This window comes from Pinus tabuliformis, chromosome X, assembly GCF_031772625.1.
Source record: "Pinus tabuliformis cultivar Carrire ecotype Pingquan chromosome X, CPIR1, whole genome shotgun sequence".
In the NCBI taxonomy this organism is placed as follows: Eukaryota; Viridiplantae; Streptophyta; class Pinopsida; order Pinales; family Pinaceae; genus Pinus; species Pinus tabuliformis.
Genome location: NC_142308.1, coordinates 1,705,034,481 through 1,705,050,657, shown reverse-complemented (window position 1 = coordinate 1,705,050,657; position 16,177 = coordinate 1,705,034,481). Strand labels below are relative to the sequence as shown.

The 16,177-nt window shown below is 43.3% G+C and overlaps 1 protein-coding gene across 6 annotated transcripts in view; it reads left to right on the top strand.

Annotated features, from left to right (window-relative positions):
* LOC149146555 (protein TRANSPARENT TESTA 9-like) overlaps positions 1-16,177 on the top strand; it is a 216,899-nt gene that overhangs the window by 82,774 nt on the left and 117,948 nt on the right. The window lies entirely within an intron of this gene.

Here is a 16,177-nt window from a genome sequence, read left to right as displayed (position 1 = left end):
ACCTGTGGTCAGCCCTAGCAACAACCAACGCTGGTCAAACAGTCAACGGATTGCCTCGATTTCTGTTCCCAGAAATGCGGCCTGCTAGGACAGAATTCCTCCACCCAAAATCACAGCAGAACAGGTCAACGCTTGGTCAACACAGCCCAAAAACAACCTCTAAAAATTCGGTCAAACCTGGTCAATGCAGAAACAAAATGCCCTTCCTTTCCTTCGCACGTGTGGAGAGAGTTGCTGCCCAGAAATCCCTACCCAAACAATGAGAGAGAGAGATGAATGTGAGTGATGTTCAAATGAGGATGAGGCATCATGTATTTATAGGCTAATGTGGAGGATGAATAGACGTGTTTGTTGGGCTTTTGAGCATACATGAGTTTGCTGGCCGACTTTGACAATTTGTCCATAACATAAATAAATTCATATCTTCATTTGTACATGTCAAAATAAGATGATCTTTAGATCAATCCTACACCTCTCGGAGAGAGGAATCCAAGAAAAATATCAGCTGTCATAAATAAGATGACCCACATGGAGTTTGGCCCTAGTTGCCAATTTTAACACTCCCTCTCAACTAGGGAGAACTCCATCTGCTAATCCATCTGCCAATCTGTACTATCTCTACCATCAATGCACTGCTCTGCTGAACTATGAAGAAGAAGAAGTGATCGAGAATGTATCATACCATTCTCTACTGACCCGAAGTCAGTCCCAATCAAAAGAGAGTGTCTCATACCACTCTTACTGACCCAAAGTCAGTTCCAATCAAAAGAGAGTGTCTCATACCACTCTTACTAACCCGAAGTTAGTTCCCATTGATCCTAGATCAATATTAGACATCCTAGCATAGGGAGTACAGTAGTACACGATGCGTCCATCGGTAGTACTATGGTCCCTATCCTCATTTCCCTACTCATTGGCCAGATGAGAGGTACTTCCCATGAGTCCCAGACTGCATGGGTAGGATGTCTCGACAGGAGAAGGATGAACCACTTGTCTTGCTTACATCTCACCAAAGATGAACCACTTGTCCCAGACTGCATGGGTAGGATGTCCCGACAAGAGAAGGATGAACCACTTGTCCTGGGTATCATAGGGGAAGGATGAACCACTCACCCTGTACATAGAAAACCACTAGGGGAAGGCTGAACCACTCACACTATGGTTGCTCACCACTCCAAGTACCCCAAGCCCCCCGGAGCTCCCAGAGCTCAATGCCCATTTCATACAGGACCCTCATAAGAGGGTCTCTCTAGGACTCCAAGTCATTCTCGGAAGGCCAATAATTTGACCTTCCCTAGGGGCTTTGTCAGAATATCGATGACCTACTCATTAGTCCCAATGTGATGGAGCCTTATTGCTCCTTGTTGTAACATATCCCGGATAAAGTGGTACCTGATATCTATATGCTTGGAGCGATCATGAAACACGAGATTCTCTGATAATCAGATCCCACTCAGGTTTTCGTAGAGGATCACGGTGTTACCTAGCACATGTCCAAACAGCTCACTGAAGAGCTTCCTCAACTAGACAACTTCACAGGAGGCCATACTAGTAGCTATATATTCGGCCTCGACAGTGCTCAAGGCAACCGATTTCTACTTCTTGCCCATCGAGGATATCGAAGCAGAACCCAAAGAAAAGCAACATCCAGAAGTGCTCTTGCGATCCACCACACTACTAGCCCAATCAACATCAGAATAACCATGCAACCTCACATTTCTGGTAGTGTATCTCAGTCCATGAGTGATTGTGCCCCGAAGTTATCTTAGAAGAATCTTGGCGACAATCCAATGTATATGATGAGGCTCAAACATGTATTGGCTCAATGTGTTAACTGCAAAACATGTCCGAACGAGAGTTCACCAAGAACATCAATGCTCTTATGAATTGACGATACTCAGAAGCATTTCCTAATTCTGGTCTAGCAGCACTACCACATAACTTCGTAAAGTTAAGTTCCATCGGAGTAGTCATAGGCTTGCAGTCCACCATCCCAAATCTTTCCAATATCTTCACAACATATTTTACTTGCGAGAGGGAAATTTCACCTAGCTTTTGCCAAACCTCCAACCCTAGGAAATAGTGCATCGGTCCTAGGTCCTTCATCTCAAATTTAGAAGCCAACTCCCTCTTAGATTTGTGAATGAGAGGGTTTGCCCCTGTCAGAAAGAGGTCGTCTACATAAAGTACCAGAATGAGAGGTTTATCATTTTCTAGTGAATCCCAGTTTCATCAGATAGCTATCAATCCTCTCATACCAAGTCCGGGGTGCTTGCCTCAATCTATATAGAGCTTTCTTCAACCTGCATACATGAGATTCCCGATCATGAACTTCAAACCCCTTGGGTTGTTCCACATAGACTTCCTCTTTGATTGAACCAAGCAAGAAGGTGGTCTTGACATCCATTTGATGTAGGTTCCATCCTTGCAAGGCAGAAAGGGCTATGATCAAGTAGATGGTGGTGTATCGGGCAACAGGTGCAAATATCTCATTGTAATCTATACCTTTCTTTCGAGAGAAGCCTCAAGCAACAAAGCGAGCCTTGAAATTTTATGCACTTCCATCAACTCCATGCTTGATTTTGTAGAGCCACTTAGAGGTGACAATTGATTTGTCCTGGGGTCTAGGGACCACATCCCAGACAACATTCTTCATAATTGACTCGTATTCTTCATTCGTAGCATCCTTCCATACTTGTTGTTTCACAACTTCTTCGAATGATGAAGGCTCATTTGGAATGATAGTGCTCATGGCGGTCAAATATCCTTGATATCTGTTCAGCTTCTTGCTTTCACGGAAAGTCCCCCTTGGTGCAATGTGCCTCTCAACATCTTCGAGAGTCTCCCTAAGCCATGAGGGTCTCCCTTTGTAGGAGGAGGGCTCATGAGGAGGAGGATCAATAGGATCCATAGGTTCATCAACATTAGGCATCGTATCGTCTTCTTTTTCACCCTGATTTCCCGTGTTAGGTTCATTGCCCTTCCTTAGGATAGGAAGGTTGTTGATCTTCTTGAGGGCCATATCTTCGTTGAAGGTGACATTAGGACTTATCTCAACTTCCTTTTGACCAGCCACATAAATTCTATATCCCTTAGAATTTTCACTATAGCCCACAAGGATTCCTTTCTTCCCAGATGCACCCAATTTGCTTCTTTTCTTTTTCGGCACATGAAAATATACGGGGCTTCCAAAAATTCTAAAATGAGAGACATCGGGTTTATTACTAGTGAACATTTCTTTGGGAGTCTTGGATTCCAATGCTTGATGAGGGCATCGGTTTTGAACATACACGACGGTATTTGTAGCTTCAGCCCATAGAAACTTCGAAAGGCCTTGATCATGAAGCATGGCACAAACAACTTCTATAATAGAGCGATTCTTCCTTTCAACCACACCAATTTGCTTGGGAGTGTATGGCGTTGTAGTCTCCAAAGGCCTTTGAGGTCTCAATGGCTTATCGAGTCTACATTCCAGGATAGAGGAAAGTTATTTTAAGTTGGGATGTTAGATTTGATGAGGGAAGGACCCTTAGGAGGTCTCATGAGAAAGAGCCATCAAGGGTAGAGGATCGGCAGCGAGAGCTCCTAAGGATGAACAGGGACCAACAACACCAACAATAAAGACAGTTTATAGATATAGAGGATGAGCTAGATATTCCTTTAAGCTCTACTAGGAGGAGGCTGAGATGGGAGCAGACCTTAAGAGATACTGAGGAGCATGTGGAGGCTCCTAGTAGCACCTTCAGGCAAAGCAAACCACCAACTAGATTTTCTAGTTATTTTCCATTGTCGAGCAGCGTCAACAAGTCTGAGACTTCCACCTTTGAGGAGGCTCCAAATGAGCGGGTCTGGAGGGATGCCATAGTGGAGTAGTATTGCTCGATCACAAGGAATGATGTATGGGACATAGTGCTGAGACCAAAGGGAAAGTATGTGGTCACTTCTCAATGGATCTACAAGATTAAACATGTAGTTGATGACAATGTCAAGAAGTAAGAAGCGAGGTTCGTGGCGAGAGGGTTCTCTAAGCAAGAGAGAGTGGATCACGAGGAGACATTCACACCTATCACCAAATATGCATCCATTAGAGCAATTATTCCATTGCTTCAGAGATAGAATACATCAGATGGATTTGAAGATTGCTTTCGTCAAGAGGGTGATTGAGGAAGAGGTGCATATTGGGCAACATTAGGGCTTTGAGGTGCATGGGAGAGAGTCTCATGTATGCAAGTTGAAGAGGGCCCTTTATGGGCTAAAGAAGGCTCCACACGCATGCTACACCAAGATCGATGGATATCTTTTTGGTTTTGGCTTCACCAAGAGTGAGGCAGACTCCAAACTATACTATGTACTTGTTGAGGGTGAGCCGCTCATCTTGGTACTTTATGTGGATGATCTCTTCTTGACAGGATCAGAGAAGCTCATAGGGATGTGCAAGGAGGATCTTGCTTCAGAGTTCAAGATGAAGGACATTGGCTTGATGCACTACTTTTTGGGATTAGAGGTGTGGCAATAACTAAGAGAGATTTTCCTTGGACAGGTCACAGGGCAAGTATGCAGTTGAGATCTTGAGGAGGTTCAAGATGGAGGATTGCAGGCCTATGTCTACACCGATGATCACTAACTTGAAGAAGCTAAGTGCTTCTAAAGGCAAGTTGGTGGATCCCACACTATATAGGCAGTTAATAGGTTCCTTGATGTATCTGGTCAACACTAGGCCGAATATATGTTTTGCTGTGAACACACTCAGCCAGTTCATGGTGGAGCTGAGATAGGTTCATTTGGTGGCAGTGGAGCATGAGCTGAAGTACACCTACGAGGTATGGTTGAATTGGGACTGGGATATGTCAATGTTGGAGGAGTGGCGCTGCAAGGTTACACAAATTTTGATTAGGTGGGGAGTGTTGTGGACAAAAAATCCACGTTTGGATGTTGCTTCAACTTGGGATATACCTTGATCTCGTGGTACATCAGGAAGTAGGAATAAGTGGTTCAACAAAGGCACAATACATCGTAGCGAGTATGGGGAGTTGTGAGGCAGTGTGGCTTCACAAGATGCTTGCAGAACTATTTGATCTAGAGATGGGGCCAATGGTGATTCACTGTGATAATCAGAGTTGCATTAAGCTCTTTGAGAATCCCGTGTTTCATGATCGATCCAAGCACATCGAGATTAGATATCATTTCATCGGAGACGAGGTCCAGAGAGGTGCAATGAGCTTACAATACATTTCCACAGAGGAGCAGGTGGCAGAGATTCTCACTAAGCCTCTAGTGAAAGGGAAGTTTGTGAAGTACTAAGATAATCTGGGGATGATGGAAAATCCCTTCCTTGCTAGGAGGGAGTGTTGAAGCTTGTGGTAGCTTTGGAAGGTCTTCTGCATAGTCTTGGTGTCTTAGCATGTGGAAGATGATTTATTGCCTCTTTAGGTGCTTGCTTGGTGGAGTAAGTGAATTATGTCTTCTTTCCTAAGTCTAACTTAGGAAAATTACGATAATTATTAAGTCATTTTCTAAGGATAAATAATTTAATTATTTAAGTGACTTAAATAATCTCAACCATTGGTCTCCAAGATCTTCTAAATAATTTAATTATTTAAGTGACTTAAATAATCTCAACCATTGGTCTCCAAGATCTTCTAGAAGGGAGATTAGGGTTAGGGATTTGGGCTTAATGAAGAGTATAAAATAAGTTTAGCAAAGAGGTGAAGATAAAAGAGCACAAGAGAGAGAGAGAGAGGCAGCTAGAAATTTTTAGGAAAGCGATTTTCTCAAGAAGGAGAGCGGATTCTCTGGAGCGAGAGGCTCAGTTCGACTGAGGAGAAGGAATAAGAATACAGGGATAATTTTGTGGTGTTTCTAGGAGGCCAATTTGCCGAGAATTGGAGAGGCCAAATTGTTGAAGTGAGAAGGAGCTGCAGTTGCTGGGGAGGCCGATTTGTAAGTGCGTAGACGCCGAGTGAGAGCTAGGCATAGAGCCCAATTTTCTAGTGAGAGGTGGGCTGATTTTCTTTAGTTTGAATTTCTTCAGAGGCCGATTTCTAGTTGGCTGATTTTCCTTGGGCTGAATTATTCTAGTGGGGTTGAGTTGCAGGTTCCCGCCACTGTATTTCTCTTTGTAAATTCTCTTTGGGTTGAAACCTTGATTTTCTAGATTAATAAATCACAGAGAATTGTTGTGGGTGAATTATTCTTATTGCAATGTGTGATTGATCTCTTCGATTTATTTCTACTGCATATATTTCTAAATGTTAAAATACTAGTAATTTTATTTTGGTAATTTAGGATTTATTTTGTTAATTAAATAAATTGTTGGGAATAAATAATTGCAATGAGAATATAAATCTAGACTGGTATTAGGAGATTTAACATCAACATCCTTGGAGCTAATCCTTATCACATCTCTATATGGCCTTGTAGTTTCTAGCCTTAATTGTTTCATGATTTTCAAAGATTTAATGTTGGTGGATGGCCCTGAATCAAGCATGCAATTGTGGAGCAAGAAACCATTGGATTTCAAGGGTTATGAAAATTGGGAGATGCCCACCATCAAACTTTTGTTTGTATAAAATAGTAAGAGGGTTAGTCTCATCCACATAAGGCTTTGCATGGTTTTGTTGGGGAAGTGATTGCCCAATTTGCTTATCTTCTTCAATCTTGTTAACTTCAGTTGTGATGGCTTTATAATTTTTCATCACAATAGGCATCCATTTACCAAACATGCTTAAAACATTTTTTGTGAAATCTATTGGGGATACACAATCTATCTTTGGTTCATTATGTTCTTGTCTCATGAGGTCATATACTTGTATAACACCGTCTTGGGCTTGTAAGGTTGTTGTAGGTTCTTTATTCTTAATGCAGTACACTATTTGCCCTTTGAATGCCTGAAGGTATGATGAGAGAACTAACTCATTGAGGGGTTTTAACTTTTAGGGTATTATAGCTGTTAAATGATTAAACCTTTGGTTAAATTCTCTAATAGTCTCAGGTCCATTTTTCTTGACAAGGAGAAAGCCTTTGTATAGGTCCACATTGTTCCTTTCTTCAATCCATCTAAATGCGAAAGCATTTGAAAGGAAGAGCTGATGGAGGTCCATCATCCTGAGTGTATAGATGTATGGAGGGAGTAGTCGTGGAGGTGTGAGTTACCACTTTCCTCGACTTACTTTTTCCACCTCTTTAGTGTGCTTTTTACTTCTTTTCAATAATGCTTTTATAAGGAGCTTAGCTTAGGTGTTCAAGCTTTCTTTTAATGATATAACATTTATTTAACCCTCAATGATGAGTCAACTTCTCTTTTTTTAGGGTTGGGATATAGAAGGGTTCCTTTATTATGTGATGGAGCACCGAGTGCTCAGCAACCGAGTGATGGCTAATGAGTGGGGTAGAGCTCATGCTACGCTTCTGCACACATGCTCATTATTGCTCCGACCATCTTTTGCATTTTGACCTTTCTTTTTCTTTCATTGTGGCCATTTTATGCTTTTATCTTTCTTTTAGCTGCATCAACCTCCAGGGTAAAGCTTTCCAGCCCGGACTCAAGGATGTGGTGCCAATCCTAATGAACCAATGTAATGAACCAATTACAACAAACCCAAAGGATGGACATGAAATCATGGGAATGATGAAAAGTGGTAAGTATGGACTAGTTGTGGACACACTACTTCAATCCAAGTTACCCAAGTAGTGCCCCCTCCTATAACTCTAAGGCCTTGAAGGAGGTCCCATTGGCCTAGGGTCAAAGAGTAACCCCCCTAGTAATGTGAGAGAACAAGCTTACAGTCAAGATCGGTCAATCACCTAGAGAAAAACTACAGGTGTATAAATGGTGCAAATGGCAGAGGAATGTGGCATATCATCATATTTTGAGCAAATGTAGCACTCTTGGCTCATTGGCTATCTAAAGTGGGAGAAATTTTTTCTCCTATGGGTTCACACACTTTGGGTGAGTAGTAGTTCCAACAATGTTAAGATGAAACTAGAGTCACGTCAACCTTCTTCATGGTAGTTGAGTCAAAAAGGAATATGCAGATAATTCATATTTAGATGATGTAGATGATATGGATGTTTCATATGATTGTGAATTGAATTTATCTTCTAACTTTGAGCCAACTTCCTTTGAAAAAGTTGCTTGCAATGATGAGTGGAAAGAAGCCATGTAGGATTATGATGCTCTCATCAGGAATGGGACATGGAAGTTAGTGGACCCTCTATTCAGAATCAGAGCAATTGGTTGCAAGTGGGTCTTAAAGAACTAATATAAATTAGATGCTCACGAAATAAGCACGAAGCAAGGGTTGTGGCAAAAGGATTTGCATATAAAGAAGGCATTGATTATGAGGAGACTATTGCCCCCATAACTAAATGGGGCAAGCCTGAAGGTTTTTATGTGAAGGGACAAGAATATTAACTGAGCATCTTTTGAAATTGAATTTCAAGCACTGTAATTTTGATGATGCAACTCTATTTGTCAAGAATATTGGAAAGAAACTGTTGTCTATTTTGTGGTGTGTGTAGATGATTTGTTGTTAATAGGGAACAATGAAAGCTATATTGCATTGATGAAGAAAGTATTGAAGAAAGGTTTTGATATGTCAGTCTTGGGACGTATTCATTTCTTCCTAGGCATTGAAGTGACTCAAAGTTTGTAGTACATATTCATCTCCCAAAATAAGTACGTTGGAGAATAATTGAACGAGTTTGCAATGGAAAAGTGTAAGCCTCTCTCCTACTCTAGTGGAATAGAATCTGGATTTCACATCAAAAGAAGGGAATGAATTTGATGAGGCAACTAAGTGTAGGTAACTTGTGGGAACTCTGATCTACCTTGCCACCACCAAATCAAATATGTCATTTGTTGTTGGGATCCTTTCCAGGTTCATGCAAATATCTCATGAAAGACCCAAAAAAGGTTTGGGCTAAATCCTCGCTCCCCAGTGACCCTCAACAAGTGCGAATTGCCCAATATAACCAGAAAACACCCCTCAGTATTAATACAACTGAATTAAGTACAAATCCACCATGGAAAATTTCTCCTAACTCTGGCTAAATTCTCTTCCGGAACTCCCCTCTTTCTCCTAGCCTGGACTCCCCTTTTTCCCTCATACGTCTACCCCTCCGCGACCTCTCTTCAGAAACTCGTGCGCACTGACTACTGGGAAGAAATTTGCCCCCCAAAACTCCCTTCACTTTAGCTCCCAAGAATGCTCCAAAACCACCCTCCAAAGGAAAGGAATCTCCTAACAAAATCCTGATCCAAAGCACCCACTAAATTGGTTCCAATAAGCTCCACGAATTATGCTTCTACGCCCTTGGTAGTACACACCAGCTAAAGTGTGCTCTGCAATTAAGCTCCTGGAAAAGTCTTGAATGGACTCCTCTAGGGTGACACTCGGAGTTCACTGAAGGTAGAGTGGAATTCTGGCATGGGAAATTCTTGTGCTAAACAACACGAGTTGTCTTGGCTTAGCAACTCAAGAGAACTAGTGATTAAAGTTAAAATGATCCAAGATGTCCAAATGAAAGCCTCCTTGCTCTATTTATAATTGTTGGCTTCTCTCACCCTTGGTGGCCCCCACTCTCCACTAGTTCACTGCCTTTCCTTTTTTCTCTCTCTTGCTCCATAAGTGCGCATTCCCTTTCTCTCTCTTTCTCGTGGTCCCCACCCACCAATGAGCTGTAATCTTGCCTTTTCACCTAAGCTCGTGAAGTCGAAATCATCTCCAAAACTTGAACTACAAAATTGTGTTATGTCAAGCACCTCCCCAATAAACTCCGTTAATCTCCTCAAATGAAAAATCAAAATTGGGAATATTACAGTCCTCCCCACCAAAAATTGCTTGTCCTCGAGCAATGCTTGAACAAGCTTTCTCTCTAGTTGTTGATCCCCACTGTCACTGCAAACTATGCCAAGGTCCGAGATGCGCCACTAAATTTTCCCCGATCTTTGCATTGTCCTGTCATGAAGGAATCCTTTAATATCAGGATCCCAAGCCATCCTGTCCAACATGAAGCCCCCCTTGCTCCACTCACTATCCTGCCAGGTATAAGTACGAGAGGCGCTTTGCATATCATCAATGAGTAGTGCATCATGATAATGTAGCACTTTGTCCAACTCCTCATGAAGCTGCCCTATTGAGTAGTCCAACTCATACACTCCAAGAGTAAACTCCTGAAGATACTACCCAATCCATGCAGAGATAAAGTCTTGCTCGCATGAGCTTCCCCTGATATCTTCTTGCTGACCAACTTGCATGCTGATGTAGTCCCCCACGCCATCAGCGAATCACTAAAGCCCAATGGAAGATCTGAATGATCTCCTCTTGTGGTAGCCAGCTCATCCCTAAGTGTAGCTGAGCTGTCAAGTACTGTGCTGCCCGTATCCCATGGTAGTCCCAAAAGGATGTCACCATGTTGTCGCTGCGCTGTTTCGACTCTCACAACTTGCTTGTCGAGCGCACATTGTATCCTCCTCTCCTGGAACTTGGGGGCGACATATCAATGAAGGCCAAGCTCATCCTGCCTAGGTATCTCCATGATGTCAATACCTTCCCATCCATCGTCAATCCCGATCATGAGAGGGAACTGGAAAAACCTGCCTTTCCATACAATGGAGGCCTCAACGATCCCCCATGTGTCAACCCCAAAGTGAGCTAGATCACCCTTTGCCTTCATCTTGCTCATCACGAAATGGAGCAACTTGTCAGCCAACTGAATCCTTGGATCCCATAACCAGATCCGCTGCTGCATGGTCTTGACGACTACTGGAATCCACATGTCTCACGTATCTGCTTCGTGCATGCAATTAATATATGGACTCCACCTATAATGAATCAATTTAGTGCATGCAAAATTGCCCTGCGCCTGCCATACTACACTGTGAGCTTTGCTATCTTGTCTCCCGAAAGCGCACCTCGATACTGCCTGGAGTCTAAACATCTACCTGTAGACGAGGTCTACTATACATTGCACCTCATGCTCATATAATGCCTCAGGCTGTCTTGCCAAAGGTGCATCATGGAGCTCCCTTGCAATCATCCCCCAAAGTGTGATCTAGGGGGTGGAACATATGCTACCTCGACAATAAACCACGCCATCCCTAAGCTTGTATCTGTCAGTTCATGCACCCACAAAATGTCTCAACTCGAGCGTTTCCCTCCTACACATGACACCTTGTGTCTCATCCAACTGCCTAAGGGGAACCTCCCATGTCCCGCTGCCTGTACGGAGAGCATTAACGGGCAACAACCAAACACTCTGTGACTGTGAGCAACACTGGAGAGCGATGGGTGGGTAGGTTCCCAAGGGTAGGATGAAGAACAATCCTATGGACATCCCTCTCTCTACCTCGAACATGTTGATAACCCAATCGAAGACCTGTCTCCACTGAACATGGCGTACCTAGATGCTCAATCATGTCCTCATCAATCCTGGGTGAGCTGCACCCAATGGTACACCTAATGTTCCTGTCCATAAGTCTCCTTGGAGGCAATGCTCCAAGAGCCCGCTGTGCCGCACCATATGCCACTGCATACCACCAAGTATCTCAGTACTCCACGACATGTCACTGTACACGACTTGCCCCTATACACTACTGGATTACCCTGCCTCCAGCTATATCACCCTGTACTGTCGGGTGTCCCATATGCACCAATGCATTTGTCACTCCACTAACAAACCCAATGTGGTGTGAGTCGCTACCCCTACTCCATGGTGTAAATCCATGCACTGCGACACATCGCCATGCACCTCCATGCTCACCTGCAAACCACTGCTCAACACTGTATGCTCCTACACTCCACTGGATACCATGATCTAAAGCTGAGACAATACACGTCAGCCCACACCCTACCAATATCGCCACCTCTGTTGCTGCATCACCATACCCTTTGATGCATGGGCCTGGCCTCCAAATCCTCCCTGAGAGACATGAGAAGTGAATCCCCATATGTACCAGTGGCGATGCCACCACTGTGTTGCTCCTCTGTGACCACTATGCCCCACATAACTGGGGAGAACCCTCGACCCCATACAAGGCACTGCTTGGTGGCTTTCTAATGCCACCTCCAACAAACTCCTGCCAAAGTATGCTAATCATCTGGTGATCCCATGTACAACCTTCATCCCATGACAACCTAAGGAGTCTACCTGCTCTCTTGTCAATCCAACCTATCGCTAGTGCTGATAGAGATCTAAAAGTCTGTGGGTGCTCGATCACCAAATCCATCGCATCGCTAATACCACCGTTAACCAAGCCCACGTTGTATCAGGGAATCCATCCTAGATCCCAACAACCATCAAGCCCTTAGGTTCCTTTGGTAACCCACGACCCCTATTGGACTATGCTACTGGCCATGGATATATCCATGCACCTAGCCAACTCCACTGGGTACCAACTTAGAATCTCTCACCATCCAACTCCAAGAGAGGGATCAAACGCATGAACTCTCGTACATAGTACAAGACCTGAACCTCCATCCTGCGAATGCATCACCCCGAGCAACTCATGTTGCCTCATCTCATCATCTTGGTCAACACATAAAATCTGTCGAGGTGACTCTGCCTCTCCTTCTCCAACGTGCAGAGGCAACCTACTAGTGCTACAAGCCACATCTATGTATGTATGAAGAGGGCTGCTTCGACGCTACAAGGTGTACTCTAGCTGTACCATTAGGAAATCCAACTGTTCCCCAATGCGACTCAGCTTGGCCGCTGACTTGGCACAAACCGCTCTCATGTCCTCCAACTCCTCTTTCTACTGCAGAATGGCCTCTCGTACTGTCGTGGCCTTCTTTTTCAATGCTAGAAGGCCAACCTGAAACTAATGTAACTGCTATGGGCGGATATCATCTGTAAATTCAATCACAACTTTGGACCCTTCTGTGTCTTCTGGCACCTTGTTAACGACAGATATGTCACCAGGAACCTCATCAATCTGCCGTGGGCGACCGTTGTCTGAAAACTCATTCACAATGTTGGGTACCTCATCAATTGTCGGCAAGTCATCCATGGGTGGCACCTCCTCAATAGATGGCCCTTTGAGTGTATGCTCTACTCTCTCCACTAAGGTGTCAACCGGAGCTAGCAAGGGGATCTCCAACAAGGGTGACTCCCGCATCTCACTGGGTATATCTACATGCTCCTCACACTCCTGCGTGTCCTCTGCCTCATGCTCAACCTCCTCCTCAAGCTCCTGATATCTAAAGTAGGTCTCCACTAGTAGAAGTGCCCCTTGGTCTCACCCTCTAATTGCCCTTGTCCTGTCCACTCCTTTTGAGGAGGTCTGGTGCCCTGATTCTGTCGACTTTCCCCACATGGTGTAAATGGTGCACCCCCATTGCCTGCGCACTTGTAGTGTCTCTGCTGTAAGGATGAGGATGGCTCTGGTCCGTCACCTTCCTCAACTATGCCAACCTCATCGTTCCAACGGATTCCACCCTAGAATTCCCACATATTGGTTCTTCCTTGAGTCATGGGTTTGTCTATGGCTCCACCAATTACTATGCATGCATGCCCAATACCTTCATGATCTTGCTAGCTTCTTCACAACTGGCCAAGATCATGCTCTGATACCACTTAAATATTAAGTGAATAACAGAGACATGCACTATAACAACTAGGAAATTCAACACATACACAGAAAGCAAAACACAAGAGGAAATGCACCAGAACTCTGAGCCATTTTATTTATTTATTTATGAGCAAAATGGAGTACAAATGAGTATGGAAAGAGGAACTTGGACTTGCTACAACAAGCTATGCAAAACCTAGCTTGGAATTGTGTTGCCCAAGTGCTGGAATGACTCCACTAAAAACCTTTGCGCTGGCCCAAAAAAATTCTGCCATTGCTTCTGTAGACGCATTGAGATTTCGGCCCTCGAATCTACTCAAAAAATTCTGCAAAATTACATGTAGGCTCTCCACACCAGACCCAAGTGGTGGAAATGGTCCTAGGGTGAACCTTGTCCTCCAACAATTTTTACTGCTGGCTGCTGAATGGAACTTGCAAGTTTGACCTTAGAAGTGCTAAAAAAATTCTGCAAAATTAATCCTAGCCTCCTCCCACCAAACCCACAAAAACCCAGAAAGGGTTTGGGCCTAAGTTGTAGGAAACGTGGCCCTAGGGGTCGTTTCCCCAGGGGAAACGAAACGAAACGCGTTTCCCCGTACCGTACGGCCTGGAAACGCGTTTCCGGCCGTACGGCCACGTTTCCCGAAACGGAAACGTGGCCGTACGGCCGGAAACGCGTTTCCAGGCCGTACGGGCCACGTTTCCCCAAAAAAACAGTTGTTTTTTAATTTTTTTTTTTAATTTGTTTTTAAATTTTTTTAGGGTTTCCAGGATGTTCTAGAATTTAGGGATATGCAATTCATGGTAATGTTAAATTCTTAAAGTAAAAGTGATATTCTCCTTTATTTTTCATTTTCATCCTTTTACTTAAATTTTTAACATTACCATGAAATGACTCAGGATGTTTGAGAGTGGTTTCGCCCTCATTGGATTTCATATGGAGAAAGTAGAATTTTAGATCTCACTCAAAATCCAGCAGACTTGTTTGTTTTTCAGGATTTCAGGATTGGAGGGATTGCAATGTTTCCATTGGATTTTATCATGTACTAGGGTATGGAACTTGTATTTAATCAAGAGAACCAAGCCCTCTATGCAGGGGAAACTCCCAATAATCAAGATCATGTAGGGTACTAGGGTATGAAACGTGTATTTAATCAAGTCAGCACTAAGGTCATTCGACTATGTAGGAGGAGACTCCCAATACAATAGTGGTCCTTCTAAAGAATGGGATGTGGATGCAGAAAATCTTGATTTGGATCTCTCTCTTGCAGCCTTATAGTCTTTATTGTACTTGCAGCCTCATATATTAATATAAATAAAGGCTGATTTTGAGATTTGGATATATAATAAAGGTTGCTTTTGGATATTCCGATATTTTTATTTTCATTATGTGATCATTCATGAGTAAATGTGATGTAAATTAAATCGTAATGTTTAAGTGTAATAGATTATAATGTATCATTTATGCTTTATGATTGCACATATATATATATATATATTTAAATATTTTCAATATATATATATATATATATATATATATATATTCGCGTTTCCCCGTTTCCAAAATTTGGGGAGGTCGCGTTTCGTATCGCTTCCCGTTTCGGAAACTCGTACCCGTTTCCCCGTTTCGTGCAACTTAGGTTTGGGCTAAATCCGCTTCTCCCCGGTGACCCTTAACAAGTGCGAATTGCCCAATATAACCAGAAAACGCCCCAGTATAAATACAACTGAATTAAGTGCGAATCCAACACAAGAAATTTCTCCCAACTCTAGCGAAATTCTGCTCCAGAACTCCCCTCTTTCTCCTAGCCTGGACTCCCCTCATTTCCTCTTGCTTCTACCCGTGCACAACCTCTCTTCAGAAACTCCTGTGCACTGACTATTGTGAAGAAATTCATCCCCCAAAACCCCCTTCACTTCAGCTCCCAAGAATGCTCCAAAACCGCCCTCCAAAGAAAAGGAATCTCCCGACAAAATCCCAATCCAAAGCACCCACTAAACTGGTTCTAATAAGTTGCACGAATTCTGCTTCTATGCTCTTGGTAGTACGCACCAGCTGAAGTGTGCTCTGCAATTAAGCTCCTGGAAAAGTCTTGACTGGACTCCTCTCTGCTCTCCTAGGGTGACACTCGGAGTTCACCGAAGGTAGAGTAGAATTCCCGTATGGGAAATTTTTGTGCTAAACAACACGAATTGTCTTCGCTTCTCTCTCCCTTGGTGGCCCCCACTATCCAGTAGTTGACCCCCTTTCTTTTTTCTCTCTCTTGCTCCACAAGTGCGCATTTCCTTTCCCTCTCTCTTGTGGCCCCCAACCACCAATGAGTTGCAATCTTGCGTTTTCACCTAAGCTCCTCAAGCTGAAATCATCTCCAAAACTCGAACTACAAAATTTTACTATGTCGAGCACCTCCCCAATAAACTCTGTTAATCTCCTCAAATGAAAAATCAAAACTGGGGATATTACACTCTCTCTTGGGCACACATGTGATTGACTTATGCAGAATATGGGTTGGTTTTTGGTTCCGTTCGATTCCTTGCTTTCATTTTTGTATTTCAACAAAAATCACGACTATAAAAAATAGATAAATTTTTTTAGGGCTCCAG